A 17,604-nucleotide genomic window follows, 5' to 3' on the forward strand; every position below is an offset into this window, starting at 1 on the left:
AGAAGTCATGCAGATGTTTTTCTGTGGCAGGACCAGACAACCAGACCAGAACCCATGTTCTGGGTTTGAAATCACTGCGGTATACAAAAAAATAAAACTTTGAATTGAAACGTGTTTTTTATTTCACAACACTACTGCAGTTTTAAAATACACAGGTTGCACCAAAAACTATGCACCAGAAATGTTGTGGCATGTTTGACACTATGAAGACAAATCAGGTGAACAAATGTTAGCTAGCTACATTTCAGCTAAACCCCGGACGAGTTAAAACTGAACGCTTCTTCTTCATGTTGCGACTTTACGTTTGTTGAGGTTGAACTTTCTATTTCTCTCTTGTCACACCGCTGCTTTGGGCTGAGGCGACCATAACTGCCCGTCATGGTCGCCACCATCGCGGCTGGAAATGTCCCCAGTTGTCCTCTCAGATGTCCCCCGGTGTAACTCGAGCTGCGGTCTCCTTGTTAGCTTGTAATAACTCTTTGTTCAGCATGTGCAAGAACTTTGATTTGCTCTGGGCCTGTTTGCACTTCGGTCGTATCTGCACAACTGTTCTAATGTGTCTTCTTGCTCCGTTCGGTTATTTCTGGCTGTCATGCTGCCGGGTCGAGGGGAAGACGGGGGAGCTGAGGTGAACGAGGAGATAAAAAAGATATGTTGTGCCTCTTAGCTGTTTCCACATTACCAAGCAATCCTTTCTGTCCATATTCCCCCTCCCGCTCCCACCCTGCAATGCCTCTAATCTAATATGTAGTGGATCACAAGCTGATCACACTGTGCTCCCTCACACACACACACACACACACACACACACACACACACACACACACACACTCTGTATCGTGGCACTCCTGACTTGAACAAGCAGCCTCAGTTTAGCGCCTGACACCAGAGGTCCTGTTTGTGTCGGTGCTAAAAGTAACTTCAGGTCATTTCAGCCGTACTGTCGGTGCGTCTCAGTCCTGCCGCTCCACCAGAAGGACCTCTGATGACATTTGATGAGTAATGAGGTCATAGAGTTTAAAATAAAAAAGGTTTCACTGGAAGGTGGCACCTCTGATCGGCGCAGCAGGAGCCGGGGGGGTTTGTTGTTGGAGGCAGGGCGTCCGGTGATGGAGGAGGAGGGACGTGGGCGCGCTGCTGTTTTATCTCGGCCTTTGGCTGTCACACTGATATTCAGATGCTCAGTTAGACATTCGGTTCACCCTCTGTTTGGCACGCCGGAGTTAACTCTTTGCACGGACCGGGCTGAGTCACAGATTATCAGCGTACAGCTTGTATGGGCCAGTGCAGCAGGCCCAGACGTGACCTCTGAAGGTGCAATATGTGAGAATATTGGTTCAAAACATTCAGAAATGAACCACGCTGCTACTTAGAAAACTGTAAATGTACAAAATCTTGTCGGCTCAGTTGGTGTCCACACTCAGAGGCGTCTGCTCTGATCTCAGCAGCTCCGGACCTGTTGGCAGTGTTACGGTCCATCATGTTTACCCAACATGCTCCTCTTTACTTTTTCTTTCTGCCAGCAGCAAATCCCTGGTTTCCGCCCCGGAGGGGTGGTGGTGGTGTTGGATTCCCTCTCCTGTCAGGCGCCGTCGCTCAGCTTGGCTCGCCCTGACGTGTTTCATTTAGTTTAGTGTGAGCGGTGGGTGTCGTGGAAATACAGTATCAGTGTGTGTGTGTGTGTGTGTGTGTGTGTGTGTGTGTGTGTGTGTGTGTGTGTGTGGTGACCCTACACCTTTGTCCCCTCAGCCTGCAGTGTGTGTGTGTGTGTGTGTGTGACAAACACAGGCTCTGTCTTTCCCTTTTGGCTCTCAGTTTGAATCTGTTTGTACACCTGCCACAGATTTCCCTCACCACACACACACACACACACACACACACACACACACACACACACACACACACACACACACACACATTCTCACACACACTAACATCCTGTAAATGCTGCTGCTGCTGCTTCTCTTCCCATCATCCATTCAGACGAGCGGCTGTTATGACTTTTTTTACACCACCGTTCATTTTCCAACTCGTCATCTTCAGACTTCTATTTTAAAACAAGGTGAACATGACGACAGGATTTCGATCCGCCTGTGAGGGTCTGAGTCGTGGTGGGTGCAGCATGAGCAAAGACCAAACTTCCCCTACAGCCACAGGTTTCAGCTCCTCCTCGTCATGCTGTGACTGAGGAGGAGGTGATGATGTCTCGGATTATGACTGTAAAGACAACAAAATGGTGATGGAAACATCAAAAACCTTCATTTTTTACATAATACAAAGATTTTTGTGTGTATGTTTGTTGTGTGGACACAAAGAGAGAGACCAGGCTGATTCCACTTTGTCAGTAAACACAGTATCTCAGTTCTTATCATACAATGAATAAAATAAACATCTTGAGGAGGGTTTTTTTGATAAAATAAATAATATCTATCCCGAGTTTGTCTTACTCCCCGACCTGCAGACACGACCCTGTGGGGTGAGATGTTGGGGAGGAAAGTTATACTGGACATTTTAAAAGTTGACTTTACTTTGAATCACCAAGTAAAATACATGATTACAAATAACTTCTATTATGATTTAAGTTGAACAAGCAAACAAGTGTTTACATCTTAGAATTATCAGTCGTCTTAACTTGGTGATTTTGACGCAGGCCTGATATGTTTCGATGAATCAGCGGAGTTGAGGGCTGTAAAGTAAGTGAAGCGGTAAATGAGGAGCTTCACCTCTGTGCTGCCGCTTCACTACGACAGTCTGTTACAATGCCTCACATTATTCTGCATTATCGAGGTTGGACATGCAATAAAAACCATGTTAACGACGTCGTATTGTTCCATCAGAGTCTTTGTCTCGTACAGACGAAGCTTCGGTCGCTGCTCGGCTGGTTTGATCCCCCGGTTTTGTCTTGTTTTGTGACCCTCGTCAGATAACAGGAGCGAGTCAGAGGAGAGGTCTGGGTGGAGCAGGGGATGATGGGAGGTCGTCCTCCCGACTGATGTACTGTATGAGAGATCAGATAAGGAGTGTTTGTTCTCCGCTGTAATCTCGTCCAGGGCCGCTCCGCCTCGGTGCTGCTGTCTCTCTCAGAGCGAGCTGCATCATTGTTCGCTAGCTGTTGATAAAAACGAGGCCTCAAAGGAGCGAATGGGAAGCAGACACACACACACACACACACACACACACACAGACACACACACACACACACACACATATTGTGCATTTATTTGCATTTGTTAAGCTTTTATCAGGCTTTTATTCTGTAGCATTAAAATACCAGTCCCCCGTTCTTTTGCCCTTTTAGCCAATCTAACTATCTTAACTACTTAACATGACTGTAAACCATTTTGTAATGCAGACGAAAGTGTTTAGGATTTTTGGGGAATTTAAAATGTTTGAATTAATTTCTCGACACTATTAAAGCTTTTTACAGACCTAAAACTTGAATGAATCCATTACAGCCTGCGTTTTCATTCGGAGGTGTAATTACCGCGCAAATGACAGATGACTGCTGCGACCACAAAAGAGGAGAGAAAATACCGACTTTGATTCTGCTCAAAGTGAAGAACCTGTGGTGAGATGAATGAAAACCTTCGCTGCCTGTAACAACATGAACAAAAGCTGCACGGCATCTTCGTTCACATGGTTGTGATTCATCAGCTCATTCTCACTCGCTCGTGTAAAAAAGTCTTGATCAATAAAATTTCTGAATTAGACGCATCGGAAACTGCTTCTTGCTTCTTTCTCAAGTGATGCACAGCAGCCGACAGTTGTTTTTTAAAAAATATCTTTAACCTCAGTCTCTCTTTCAAACTCAGCGCCGACTGAACGATGTTCGAGCTGCTTCACAGAGACGGGGAGAAAGATTTCAACATGCCCCCGGCCTGAACATCAACAGTAAATTAGCGTGTTATTTTGAAAGTCTAACTGGACGTGTGTTTTATTGTTAACTCGACCGTGGAGCCATTCACGTGCAAAACTTGTGCAACTTTTGCAAAAACATTTAAGTTCAGGAGCTCAGATAACTCAGTCCGACGACTGGTGTGTCTTGGCCCGTCACACATCTGTTAAAGTGACATCAGTGTCATTGTTCCTGTTATACCAATGCTACCAAATGTCATCGTACCATGTTGACGTTCTACAATATGTGTCATATCACGTCCACATCACACGTTTGTAAGCTGACTTTCATGTCAGTAAGTGAAGGGGAGGGTGGTGGTGTCGTCAAGCCAGAGACCACTGTTCGAGACAGTGTTTCAACATGTGTAAGCGTGAAACCACTGGATAGTTTTAACGAGACCTCGGGACATCTTCCAGTCGTGTTTGTGGCGACAAAACCAAGTATTTTGAGCCAAAACAGGATCTTTTCTAACCCTACCAGTGGTTTTTGTGCCTGAACCTGTCTGTGGTTTGCAGAAAACAAACGTTGCCAACATTTATTCTGGCGATTAGCTTCAGATAGATATAAATATCCTTTAAGACGGAGGGAGGAAAGAGTTAAATGTTTTCCAGAGAAGGTCTGCCTGACTCGACCGGTTGCCGGCCTTGCAGCCTGCCTGCTTGGCTCTCTGCCCGTTCGACTGCCTGTCTGTCTGACTGTCTGTCTGTCTGAGCGGCTGCCTGACTGTGCTACTGCATGAATAATGCTGAGCCATGGTGCCCTGCTGCCTTGACAACCAGTGGAGAGCGAGGAGAGGGAGAGGGACGGGGGGGAGGTCTGTGTGGGTAGAGAGCAAATATAGAAAAGACAAAAAAGGGGAGAGGAGGAGGAGGAGGAGGAAGAGGAGGAGGAGGAGGGCAGGGAGGATGGTGCTGGGGGATCTGATCAAAACTGAAACAATGGAAATGTAGGGCAAGGCAGAAGAGGAAGATATGAAGAGGGGGAGTAATGAGGGAATACTTTATTTAGGGCAGAGGAATGGAGACGAGATGAGAAGCAAAAAATAGAGGAGACATCAGAGGAGCAGGAGAAACAGAAGCAAGAGAGGAGGAAGAGGAGAAAGAGAAGAAGAAGAGAAAGAGAGGCGGCTCAGCAGTTTTTGGATGCAGCCTGCAGCAGCAGCAACCTGTTTCACAGTGTCACCAGAGTGTTGCATCATGGGATCAGGACCAGAGGGACGCTCGCATTGCAGGATGACATCACCAGTTACCGAGTCAGCTCTTGTTGTCTGCTGCTCGGCTCTGTCTGTCTGTCTGTCTGTCTGTCTGTCTGCCTGGAGAGAGAGAGACAGAGAGAGAGGGAGAGAGAGAGGGAGGGATGTGGATTGTTTCAGTTCATGCTCTAGTCTCTTTGTCTGTCTGTCTGCCTGTCTGTCTCTCTCTCTGTCTGTCTGCCTGTCTGTCTGTCTGTCTGTCTGTCTGTCTGTCTGTCTGTCTGCCTGTCTGTCTGTCTGTCTGCCTGGAGAGAGAGAGAAGAGAGAGAGGGAGGGATGTGGATTGTTTCAGTTCATGCTCTAGTCTGTCTGTCTGCCTGTCTCTCTCTCTCTGTCTCTGTCTGTCTCTCTCTCTGTCTCTCTCTCTGTCTGTCTGCCTGTCTGCCTGTCCGTCTCTCTCTCTCTCTCTCTGTCTCTCTCTCTGTCTGTCTCTCTGTCTGTCTCTCTCTCTGTCTGTGTGTCTGCCTGTCCGTCTCTCTCTCTCTCTCTGTCTGTCTGTCTGTGTGTCTGTCTGCCTGTCTGTCTCTCTCTCTGTCTGTCTCTCTGTCTCTCTCTCTGTCTGTCTCTCTGTCTGTGTGTCTGTCTGCCTGTCTCTCTCTCTCTCTCTGTCTGTCTGTCTGTATGTCTGTCTGCCTGTCTGTCTCTCTCTCTGTCTGTCTGCCTGTCCGTCTCTCTCTCTCTCTGTCTGTCTGCCTGTCCGTCTCTCTCTCTCTCTGTCTCTCTGTCTGTCTGTCTCTCTCTCTGTCTGTCTGTCTGTCTGCCTGTCTCTCTCTCTCTCTGTCTGTCTGCCTGTCCGTCTCTCTCTCTCTCTGTCTGTCTGCCTGTCCGTCTCTCTCTCTCTCTGTCTCTCTGTCTGTCTGTCTCTCTCTCTGTCTGTCTGTCTGTCTGCCTGTCTCTCTCTCTCTCTGTCTCTCTGTCTGTCTGTGTGTCTGTCTGCCTGCTCGTCTCAAAGCGAGCGACACAAAGAGCCAGATCGACAGATGAACAGAGTGACATAAATGGAGAAGGGAAAAAAAAGACGCAGATGCTCACGGAGAGTTTCATCCTCGTGTGCCAGCATGATATTGCAATCTGAAAAAGAGAGACGGGGGGGGGGAGGGGGGGGGGGGTGTAGAGAGTTGGGTTCGGTTCAGTCAGAAAGTGTGTGTTAGAGAGAGAGAGAGTGTGTCTGTGTGTGGTTGTGTGTGTGTCATCTATCTCCTGCCCTCCCCTTCCTGCCTGCTGTAAAGTCCACTGCACCCAGAACCAGAGATAGAGCCGGTTCAGAGTGAAGCCATCGTCGCTATTTTTGACTGCAACAGCGAAAACCCATTTCACTGCAACAGAAGCTCATATTTTTAGTCCTTTTAACACAGAAATGCACACAAGAGACTGACTTTCTCTTCCTCTCTCACTCCACCTTTTTTTTTCTCCCTGTCCAGTTTAAATTTGGTGTTTTCAGTCTTGCCTTCATCCTGTTACTGTATACTGTGTCATTATTTCCCACGTGGCTGCTCCAGAGCTTCATCCAGAAGTCCCTGGGTACGTACAGTATAAAAATGATCTTCTGAATTTAAATTGAGCAAAGTAATCACACATCACGGCCCTGTGCTGAAACGGATTTTGTCATTTACATTCTCGCCTTCATCAGCTCCAGTCCCCGTCCTGTCATTATGTCCCTCTTGACTACTCCAGAGCCTCCATTCAAAGTATATATATATTTTATTTAAGTTGAGAAAAGAATCAAACTTCCTGCCCTGTACTTCAAGTAGTTTTAAACCTGGTTCCTATGTTTTTTTTACATATTAACTAATACGTACAAAAAGTCCAGACATTCATGCTCACACTCGACAGAAGTGAAATAAAACTCACCAAAAGTTTCTTTGTTTGTCTTTTCAGCTTTCCAACAATCACCGACTCTGTAACGACCCTTTAATTCACCGTGTTAGATGTTAAAATTAAAATGACTGTTTTTATAAATGGAGTCTGGTTCCTTTGAACGAGAGCGACACAGCAGCAGTTTCTCGTTAAACAAAGAGGATCTCGTTCTTAAACATGAAGGTCGCTCATGCTTTTCATGATGTTGTCAGACACTCAGAGTAACAGTCTGTGGCACAAACAAACATTTTAAGTTTGATGGTCAAAGCTTCCTGTTCAAGCCAAAGAACCTTGAAAAGAATATGATTAATTTTCTGAATTGAAGTTGAGTAAATGGACACCAAGTGACAAAAGACACATCATCTGGTGGACTCTCGCTGGCTCGAGTGCCGTTGTTAAAATTTCTGATTGTACTCCCGAACAAAAAGAGTGTGTGAGCCAGACCCAGAGAGGAGACCAAACTCAGATCAAGCTGTAAAAACATATTTTACTCTGCTGTTCAGCTGTAATACGAGCTTGTTCGTTACCACGGTGGCTCAGGAGGTACGACTAAGGTTCGATACCAGCGTCCCCCGGCTTCACGTGTTTGACAAGATACAGAAGTACAACTTCATCACAGTGGCTTTCCATGTGTTTGTGAGTGCATGTGAATAGAAATATGGTGGATATTATCACATAATAGACGTATGAATGTATGATTTTCTTAGTTTTCCCGTCCAAATCTTAATGACTCGATGCACCAGCAGTCTGCAGGTCTGACGGGTCCTGTGGGGTTTCTGATCTGATGTCATGCCATTATTTATTTATCTATTTATTTAACTATACATTCAGAAGCATTATGGCCATACAGTGTTTTCCTGCATAGTAACACTTAGATCAGCTGCTCTACAGTCGACCCCGACAGCAGACACAGACACAAGCTCCTCAGCAGGGTGTTTTCAATAATTAATATAAATCCTTTTAGTTGCTTTGAGCTGTTACTTCTGCCTGTCTGCCTGCAGCACTGTGACACAGCCACAGTTTGCACAGGTGGAGCTTTTTTTTTGTACCAGTTCGATTTTGTGTGAGACAGAATCGGTCAATGCCAGGGAAGGAAGTGAATCCACTCTGAATAGTAATGAGTCCACCGGTTCACTGGGCAGAGGATAGACCGGGAGAGCCGAGGAAGAGGGAGAGCTTCTCATTGGATTAGCTGAGCTGGAAAGTTTGAGACAGCGAAGCTAATCGGTGTGCTTGAGTTGGAGCGCACATGACTCGCGGCCAGCACACAGCTCGCTAAGACCAAAGCAGCCGATGTAAATCCAATGTGCAGGGCTCCAGCAGAGGCAGCGATGCATCAAACGGCCTGATCAGACCTGCTTCTGTGATGTGAACTGCAGCACGGCGTCTAGTACATGATGCTTAAGCCCGGTATTACCCCCGGAGATGTTCAGTCACTCAGAAGAAATGTACTTAGCAGGGTTCTTCTGAACTTCTTTGTTCTGGGTGTGTAACTCAGCTGTGAATCTTTATTTTCTCACCTGGGAGCTTCATGTGAACAGTTAACAGTGAACTACTGTGATCATGACAAAGTTTTAGAGGAGACATGGGCTTGAATGATGATATGAAATGTTGGCAGTTAGTGTTTCTGCAAACCACAGATAGATTCACATGTACATGTCATAGTCTAGTGACATATGGAGATTTCTACAGACCTGGCCCTCGGATCGTATCAGGAGGTGGAGGGGACGGTGGTGGAGTCAAAGATAAGACGGCTGCTGATCCAGCACTCACAGTTAAGGACTGTGTTTCAACAACAGAAAGCATGAAACCACTGGATATTTTTAACAAGACCTCGGGACAATTTCCAGCCATGTTAGCAACGAGCAAAACAGATGTTTAAAAGCAACATTATATAACTTTGTCAAAATCATTTGGATGGGACAGTGTTGGGTCATTTCTCTGTGTCAGCCACTCGGCCCCCCATCACTTGTTTCTGCACTATATAACTGTAAGTTTTGTTTTGTAGTTAACACCTATGTGACGTTTGACAAGTTGTTACAGACCTGGGATTCATATGTGCCGCCATGTTGTTGCAGTCAGAAACTGTGTGAGGCACCACATCAGACAGATGCCTACATGATGTCGCTCAAAGCCAAAACATGATCACTTCCAACGCTAACCAACGGGTTTTTGTGACAAAGAAACCTAAAGTGTCAACATATCTTTAGTTTACTGAAACGTACATTAATACCAGAGTAAGTGTTGCCGATCTACATTTCTTTATGATGCCACTCAGGAGCGAGACTGTCCAGTTGTCTCATCAAACACATCTGGTTCTGTCCCCACAAACACAGCTGGAAAATGTCCCGACATCTGATTGAAAACATCCAGTGGTTTGGTGTTTACAACAGTCTTTGAACAGCTGTCATCCCCTCCACCCCCGACATGAACGTCAGCTCATGTACTTGTAAAGTCAGGTATTGTAGAAACGTCACAAAGTCTGGTTTGCTTTTATTGAAAGTGATTCTGGATGTTAAATGAGCGTGCTAACATGCAAGGGGCCAAACTTTTATCTTTATTTTATTTATTTGCATCCTGGATTAAATTCTATATAAAATCTGTCATTGCGTTTCCTGTTTGTGTTCAGTTTTATCTGCAGGAAGCTCTGCACATTTCCATCCTCCACATATGAGCAGCAGCAGCAGCACGAGGGGTTTCTGTCCTCCACAGTGTGTCAGAGGCCATATGTAACAGAAAATATGGCCTCTCTGCATGGCTCTCTGCAGTCGCTCCATCCCACTGACACCATGATCGCCATGACTGCACACTCACCACACACTCATGCAGTTCTGTACCTGCGAGGACATTTCCTGGCTCCTGACACGCATCTAATCCTTATTCTGAACCCTCGTACGGCCCTGTGCAGGAGTGAGGAACGGACAAAATGTCACTTTGAAACTTAAAGTTGTAATATTTGTCTAATATCACATTCTTGATCTTATACATCTGCTCGTTCCTTCACTTTAAAACACCTCATAGTTGCACTGTCAGATCAAATATTCCAGATATTTTGTGCATCGTTTTTCTACACATTTCCCCAAAATGTGTTTTAGAGCTCGACTGATATTTTTTTTAAGGCTGATGTTATGATGATAGTCGGAGCAAGATGCAGCCAGCTTCACTGTCCCAGCGACAAAATTTGACACTGTCGGAAATTAACAGTCTTTGACTTCAGAGTCTATAAACTATAAATACCTGCATATATAAATAAATCTGGATAACTGATCATCAAATTGAAATCAATAAAAATCTAAATAGAAAAATAAATTGGTGCTGTACATCTCTACATCCGCCAATATCGAAGCCGAGTTCTGCCGATACCCGAACTGATGAATGGGTCGACCTCTGCTGTGTTTGGTATCTTTGTCTGTCTGCAGAGCATGAGTTTGCAGAGGTAATTTTTCTGGCCTGTATTGTGAATGTTCAACAATGATCAACGGTAACGCTGAACAACCCGAGAGAACAAAAGGGTGACCGCTCAGTCATTTCACCGATAGCTTGTGGCAGTGATGTAGGCGGATGACGCGCCGTGTTCGTCCCTGCACCCTCAAAAAAACACTTATGCATAATATATACAAAAGTGCCGCGCCATATTACGCAACCATTCTGTGTGTGTGTGTGTGCGTGTGTGTGTGTGTGTGTGTGTGTGTGTGTGTGTGTGCGCGCTCTTCCAGACCCCACTCCACCGTTGTCTATGTTTAGCAGCCGATTCGTGTCTACAGTTAAATTGTACTTTCCACTCTAGTTATAACAGCAGCAGACGAAATATGAAAAGCGCTGAGGGCCGTGGATAATAAGCACAGAAATAGAGCGGGCAGTGAGCAAACCGCAGCCTCATCGCCACAGTACAGTCAAACATCCCCACGCACTCATATATTTATGGACTGTTGTGTCTAAATCCATGAGACAAACACGTCCCGACCCAAAACTTCAGGACAAATGGGACTCCTCCGTCTGTCTCTCCAGCATCGTTTGCTTCGGTCTAGCCACTGCAGCCGGGCAGATTAGGATCTCTCCTCCTCCCCCTCCTTCCATCCATCCTTCCTCCAGTCTGCTGCTTCTGTTTCTCTCAGGACAGCAGAAGCTCAATCTGTACAGAAAAAGGAAGGTTTAACCACATGCTCAGTGGCTGATAGATCGTACAGTAGTGACTCCCTGACACCCGGGAACATGTCAGGGAGATATACAACGCTATTGTGTCTCTTTCTGAATCACTGCTTTATTACAGCACACACACACAAAGTCACACAGATACATGCACACTCATGGGACCAGTTAAACCTGTAAAACACAAAACTGCACATATGCTCATTTACAGACACGTACAGTTGAAGAAAAACAAAATTTCTTTGAATTCACAAGTAAAAAAGTACCGATAGTCGTCTGTCTACAAAAAACACTCACAGGATTCTTTTGTCATCTTCTTACAAAACAAGGTTGTATAACAAAATGTAGCTTGTAGTCGCTCTGACACACACACTCGCACGTTGTGTAATGCCGATAAGCTGGTGGTTCGCAGGTGTTGGAGGGTCATGATGGCTCCATTCAGCCGTGTCAGCGTGCGTCGCCCTCCTCGCGGCGTCTGGCTTTTCTATCTCGTCTCACAAAGTACAATAGCTGCTAATAAAAGAGCGCTTGAGTTAAATAATTGTATGCTGTGCTTGCAGAAAATGACAGCGTGTTCTGATGTGGGTTTTGGAAGCTGTGGCTTCGGGGCACAGGTGGCGTGTGACCTTAAATGTGCTTCACACATGCACAGAAAGATAAAGCACGCACACACACACACACACACACTCATGTAGAAACTCACAGATTACATGTAGTTTACTGGACTGCTTGTCCCCCGAGCGACAGCAGCAGTAGAAGTTTTTGGACTCAGACTAATTTCAGGGTCGTGTTTAGACATCAGTTTTATCTGAAACTGTATGAATATAATCTGCCAGACTGAGACATGACAGACGAAACCCCGATAGACGAACAGGTGGGTCCATGAGTTCAAACATATGCCTCATGGCCAAACACTGTTCAAACAACTTTATTTTAAATCCTTGGAAAGACATCTGTCCCTTATTGAAGTGAGGCTGGTGCCTTCGTTTGATGGAACTGTGCAGCCATAATGTGTCCGAGGTGTCAGTACGTCCCTCGAGGTGAGCTTCGTATAGGCTGGTCACAGTGAAGTATTGGATCAGGCAGATGCAAGATGTTTTATGATATAGGTCAATGTGGAAACAAAAATGTATTCAAGGGGACATTTTTATAGAAAAATCAAAGTCAAAGCCTCGATGATTAAAAAATCATGCATGCATGGATTTGTGCTTCCCTGCTGTATTTAACTCAGTAGGTGGCATATGATATGAGCTTCCAGGCAGCGCCTTTGTCTGTGCTAAAAGCCCCTTAAAAAGAGACATTGTTAGCGCCTCACTGGACGTTTCGGTCTCTATGGCGACAGAAATGGCAAACTCAACACCTGATTCCCGGGAGCTCACCTGAGCTTCTCGCTCTCATGCACGCATGCAGATTGTCTTCTTGTTAGACACACACACACACCTGCACACACACGGACAGGAAGAGGTATTTAGAAGTAAAATTGGCTTCACCACAAAGTAAAAATAGGCAGAGACCTACATGTAGTGTTTTTCTTCAGTGAGAGAAGACTATTGTCAGTAAAATGTATGTATGTAAATATCCAGAGTAGAAGTACTACTTTTGAACAATGGTCCCGTCCTGCATGCTGAATTATTGATGTGTGAACCAGGCCCAGGAGGAGCGCCAGGCCTTGAGGTCAGTTTTCGTAGTAGCCAAACTGCGTAATTAGATCGTCACCTGATGTCCTGCGGCCCAAAAAGACTTTTCCCACAATCCAACATTGTGAACGAAGCGTCTGTAAAGCAGTGGATACATTTACTGTCATAATTTGAGCCATTCAGTCCAATAACATTTGGAAAGTCTAGAAGAGCTGAACCATTAAATTATTTAATCCCCATTCCAAGTTAGCTGGGCGCTATAAAACAGGAAGTTAGCCGGGTTGGTCGGCGGAGGTCTCTAGTGAGCACGCTCTATGGGCCGCACAACGTGGAAGCTGTGCAGAAGAGCCCCGGCCGGAAGTCGAGCCTTTTTGGCTTCATGCACCACCGGGCAGCTTTGATGGGAATGAATGGGACGCCACCATTCCAGGTCCATGGTGTGAAGCTGTAACCAGTCTGCAGTGTTGTTTCTGGTCCAGCTGGTGTCACGTCTGACTTTCTGCTTTGTAGTTTAAAGGTGTTGCGTTTATTTCTGTTTATGGATATTTCATGTGAGTGTTCAGGATGGAGCTGGATTCAGGATGTGGTTAGTTTAGCTTAGCATAAAGACTGGACACCTTCCAACAGCTGTAAAGTTCAATATTTAACTTGTTGTATCCTGTCTGCTCGGGCCATGCATGAATAGAGATGTGAAAACAGTTTGTGCAGCTTAAGTCTTGTCATCACAGTGAGGTTTCCAGTTTCGCTACCAGTGTGTCTGCACAGAGACCAAAAGGTGCTTAACAACCATATCTGGCAACCTGAGAGGCTGCACAGAAGTACTGGCCAGATGGAGACACTCTGGCTCGATAACAGAGCGTCACCTCACTCTCAAGCAGTTTTCATTTCCTTCTGAAACTATGACACAAGATGTTTGTCAACTACTTTTTTTCCATCACTAAGATGAGACGATGGCGAGTGTGTTTGATAATAAAAACTGAGGATGAATCGCCATTTCGTTTCTAAGATCACACAGCAATTTAAATTTTAAAGCCAGGAAGGCAAATTAACCAACTAATTGTTTCAGCGCTGGTGTGATTTTAACGAGAGTATTTGTAACTTTTATTTGCTGATTATGCAGAGGCTCATTAGCCTTAATTCATTAGTTTAGAGCAGGTAGAGAGAAAACATTTTGACTAAAGGTCGACTTAAATACATGACTACTCATCGACTAAAACGTTTTGAGTTGTCGTTGTAAAAACTGTAAAATCAGAAGCTTGTAGCTGGTTCAACCTCTCGGCTCATCGGCTCCCCGACAGATCACCAGTGGATTATCACGGAGGTTTAAATAGCCGTGCACATTTTCAGCAAAATCTATTAAAATGTTGCAAAAATAAAATACAGTGTTTGTTTCTATTAATCCGTTTTTCTTTTTTAATATTCTCAACATTACAGGATTAAGTAAAAGCCGTCACTCTGGTCCATGGCTGCACTCCATTGCTGCTCCCGCTCCACATGGCATTTACTGTTACTGTAATAAATGACCTCGTGGTATCTCGGCACACCTTTATACTTTTTATTTGTTGCTGTTGTTGGAAGCGTGCAGGCTCATACCGGTGACAGCAGCACCGAACTGCTGAGAGCTGATTCAGCTTCCACGAGTTTTTCCAAAACGTCTGCCATTATTGCACTTTTGCTTTATCACTTTGCCAACATCTCTGCCTCCGCCAAGCTGAGAAAGGTTTATTTGACATTTTTGGCATTTTCTGCATATTTCTGTTTTTCATGCGCAGATTTAAAATACACCGAAAAGCATGTGGAGGGAAAAATAATTGGAATTGTAAGTTTTATTTGGAGGCGTGGGAGGTGTTGATTCATATGACTGTGCTCCATATATGATTATGCATACGCTATGCAAATAGGCCACTTGATGCCACTCGGCTCTATTGTTGGGAAGGTTAAATGGGAGCAGTGTGCTGATGGCCGGGGACAGCGCAGATTAATACTGCTGTTCCCATCATCCTCCTCCTCCGTCTGCCCCTCCTTCTTCCTCTCTCTTTCTCTTTTGTATGACGAGGGGCAGAGTCAGTTCCTGTGTCATTGTTAGGGATCCATCTGCCCGGCCGCACACACACACACACACACACACACACACACACACACACACACACACACACACACACAGCGGCAGCAGCAATTAAACCTGTTTGACACACTTGACAGAGAGGAGCTTTGGGGTGTGTGTCCGGCACGAGCCATCTGTGAAACAACCACCCACACACACGCACAACCATGATGTGTGTGTGTTGTGTGTTGTGTGTTGTGTGTGTGTGTCTGCTGCATTAAATAGATTTCATTCACTGACATTCCCCCAGCAAGCGGTCCCTCCATCCTCCTCCTCTCCTCCTCCTCTTGTGATGGACAGACGAGACACACAAGTTTAGGGAGGGGATGGATGAACACACGGACGGATGGATGGGTGGATGGATGGGTGGGTGGGTGGATGTAGAGGGAGGACAGACTGGATGGATGGCAGATTGGGGAGCAGACCTTTCATTTATTGTTGCTCCCTGAAGTAGGACACCAGGCAGACAGATAGATAGACAGAGCAGCTGTAATTACTGGTGGCAGCAGCCCCCATCTGAAGATATTGTATTGATATTAGGCTGTTAACAGGAGATTACCATGTGGATGACTGGGGGACTGGGCCAGTCTGGGTCTCCACTGTGTGCTTTGGGGGCAGCTGATTATGATAGTGCCATTGTTGATGGTTTTTTTTTTTTTTTTATCTTTAAAGTGGTCTGTTGGTGTTCTTGGCACAGAAACAAGCAGAGAGAGGGAGGGAGGGATATGATCATCATCATTTTCTTTTTTTCATCAAAAAGTGCCCAGATTTTTATGAAACAGTAAATCAGCTTAAACAGATTGTCTTCCCAATTTTGTTTGCACACACACAACAGCGCAGAATATGTTTCTGCAGATAGAAAATAAAGGTTGTCCAAAAACAGAGCTGTGGGAAATGTTTTTTGCACCGCATGCAAAAATAAATAAGAAGAACAGAGCCATATGAAAACATCAAATTAAGTCTAAAATGCAGCCGACCCAAAAAGACCCAAACGGAGAGAACTTTTTTGTATAATTTGTTGAGTTGTGTACTCACATTATCACAAATGTTTTTAACAATGCTCAAACCAGAGAAGTCGGTAATTGTATTCAAGGTAACGCTGCGTTTCCTTTGGTCACCTCTGCGGATCACTGCTGCAGTCAGGTTGATAAACAGGAGTGAAGATAAATCCACCTTTTGACCCCAAAAGTTAAAAAGTAACCTCTGAGCTCTCCTCCCGCCGGATCAGAGCCGAATCTGATGTGACTCTGGGTGTTTATTCCTCCAGAGCTGAACACTTGATTGATAGAACTGAAACAGAAATAGCAAATCCGAAACAATGAGCTAAAATGCACTGTAGATTCAGATCTGAGGGAAACTGCAGAGTTAGAACAAACTTCTTTGTGCGTTTGTCGCTTTGAGGGACCCTCTATCCCTTAACACACAGTCATTTGAATTGAATCATTTTTAATATAAAGATATTGATTATAGCAGCTTAAAAATAGAATCTGACAACAGGGAGCCCTACATAAAAGTCCTGAAATGGACCTGAACCCACAGTCCTGTAAATCCATACTATCCATCTTAGCAGGTGTGTGTTTTGATGTGTGTGTGCAGTAATCCCTGTATTACAGGCTTCCTTAAATACATGTTTGCACCTCTCCAGCATCCCTAAGCTCATGTTTAAGCTTCCGTATCATTTACTGTAACTGTACTTACCTCGCTGTAGCCGGCTCGGTTCACATTGCAAATGGCTCCTTTTCCTCCGCTGGAGTTAAACAAGCCTACTGAAGAAATAAACTATAGCTCCAAACACATCCCTGCAGCCAAAAGGGAAATTACAGTCAAAGAGGATTTATGTTTCTCACTATTTCTGGGTCTTGTAACTTTTAAACAGATAGTTTATGAAATCTGTCAGTAAGAAAGAGACGCTACAGAGCAGCACCGAGCTGGCAAGGGTTCAGTGTCACACTACAGCAGGGCAGATGTGATGACGTGGGTGCCTAAAGTGGACAACACACAACCTGTAGGACACGATCTATAACATCAGACACATTGTAGTCGCTGTCTCATTGCATGTTTTCCTTCTTCACATCGCTGCAGACTATTTTCCAAGCCCCAGTGTAGGGATTTGGGTTTTTGAATGTTTTCCTGCCTTTCAGTCAGCTGTTGTTTGAATCCATTTCACTACAGTATGAAAATCAACTCGAAACAGAGACTTGAAACTTGCTTGATTTGTGTATTCAGTCATCACTGTTGTCAATTTGCATGCTGATGCAGCTGAAAGAGTAGATTCATTTGGCAAGTCTCCACTGCATTACCATGCAAAGACCACTTTAAAAAACATGAAAATAGCATTATTTGATGTCTAGTTAACAAACCTCATGAAAAGATTCAAACCTATGTGTTAGCCCATCTCTGAATACGTTGTGACTTCCCTTTTATATCTGTGGCTCCTCACAACAGCTCACGCATTAATATTTATATACTTTAAGGAAAGGTTCACAGCTTGGTACTGTAGTTTCTATCAAACAAAAAGGAGGAAAATCGTGCATTTGTTGTTGCATATTTTCAGCAGTAGATTAAGCCACGTTTTGTGCACTTGTGAATATTTGATGCAACAGTGTGGCTCATTGATGTGTTTTTAATAGTTTTGAGGCAATAATGAAGCTCTATGGCACAGATGAAGAAGATAAAAAAGGCTTTGGATACAATTAGGATCCATGTATTG

The 17,604-nt window shown here is 44.8% G+C and overlaps 1 protein-coding gene across 2 annotated transcripts in view; it reads left to right on the top strand.

Annotated features, from left to right (window-relative positions):
- Positions 1-17,604, top strand: part of pik3r3b (phosphoinositide-3-kinase, regulatory subunit 3b (gamma)) — a 182,318-nt gene that overhangs the window by 149,168 nt on the left and 15,546 nt on the right. The window lies entirely within an intron of this gene.

The sequence above is a fragment of the Pagrus pagrus genome (assembly GCF_965226575.1).
Source record: "Pagrus pagrus genome assembly, chromosome: 6".
In the NCBI taxonomy this organism is placed as follows: Eukaryota; Metazoa; Chordata; class Actinopteri; order Spariformes; family Sparidae; genus Pagrus; species Pagrus pagrus.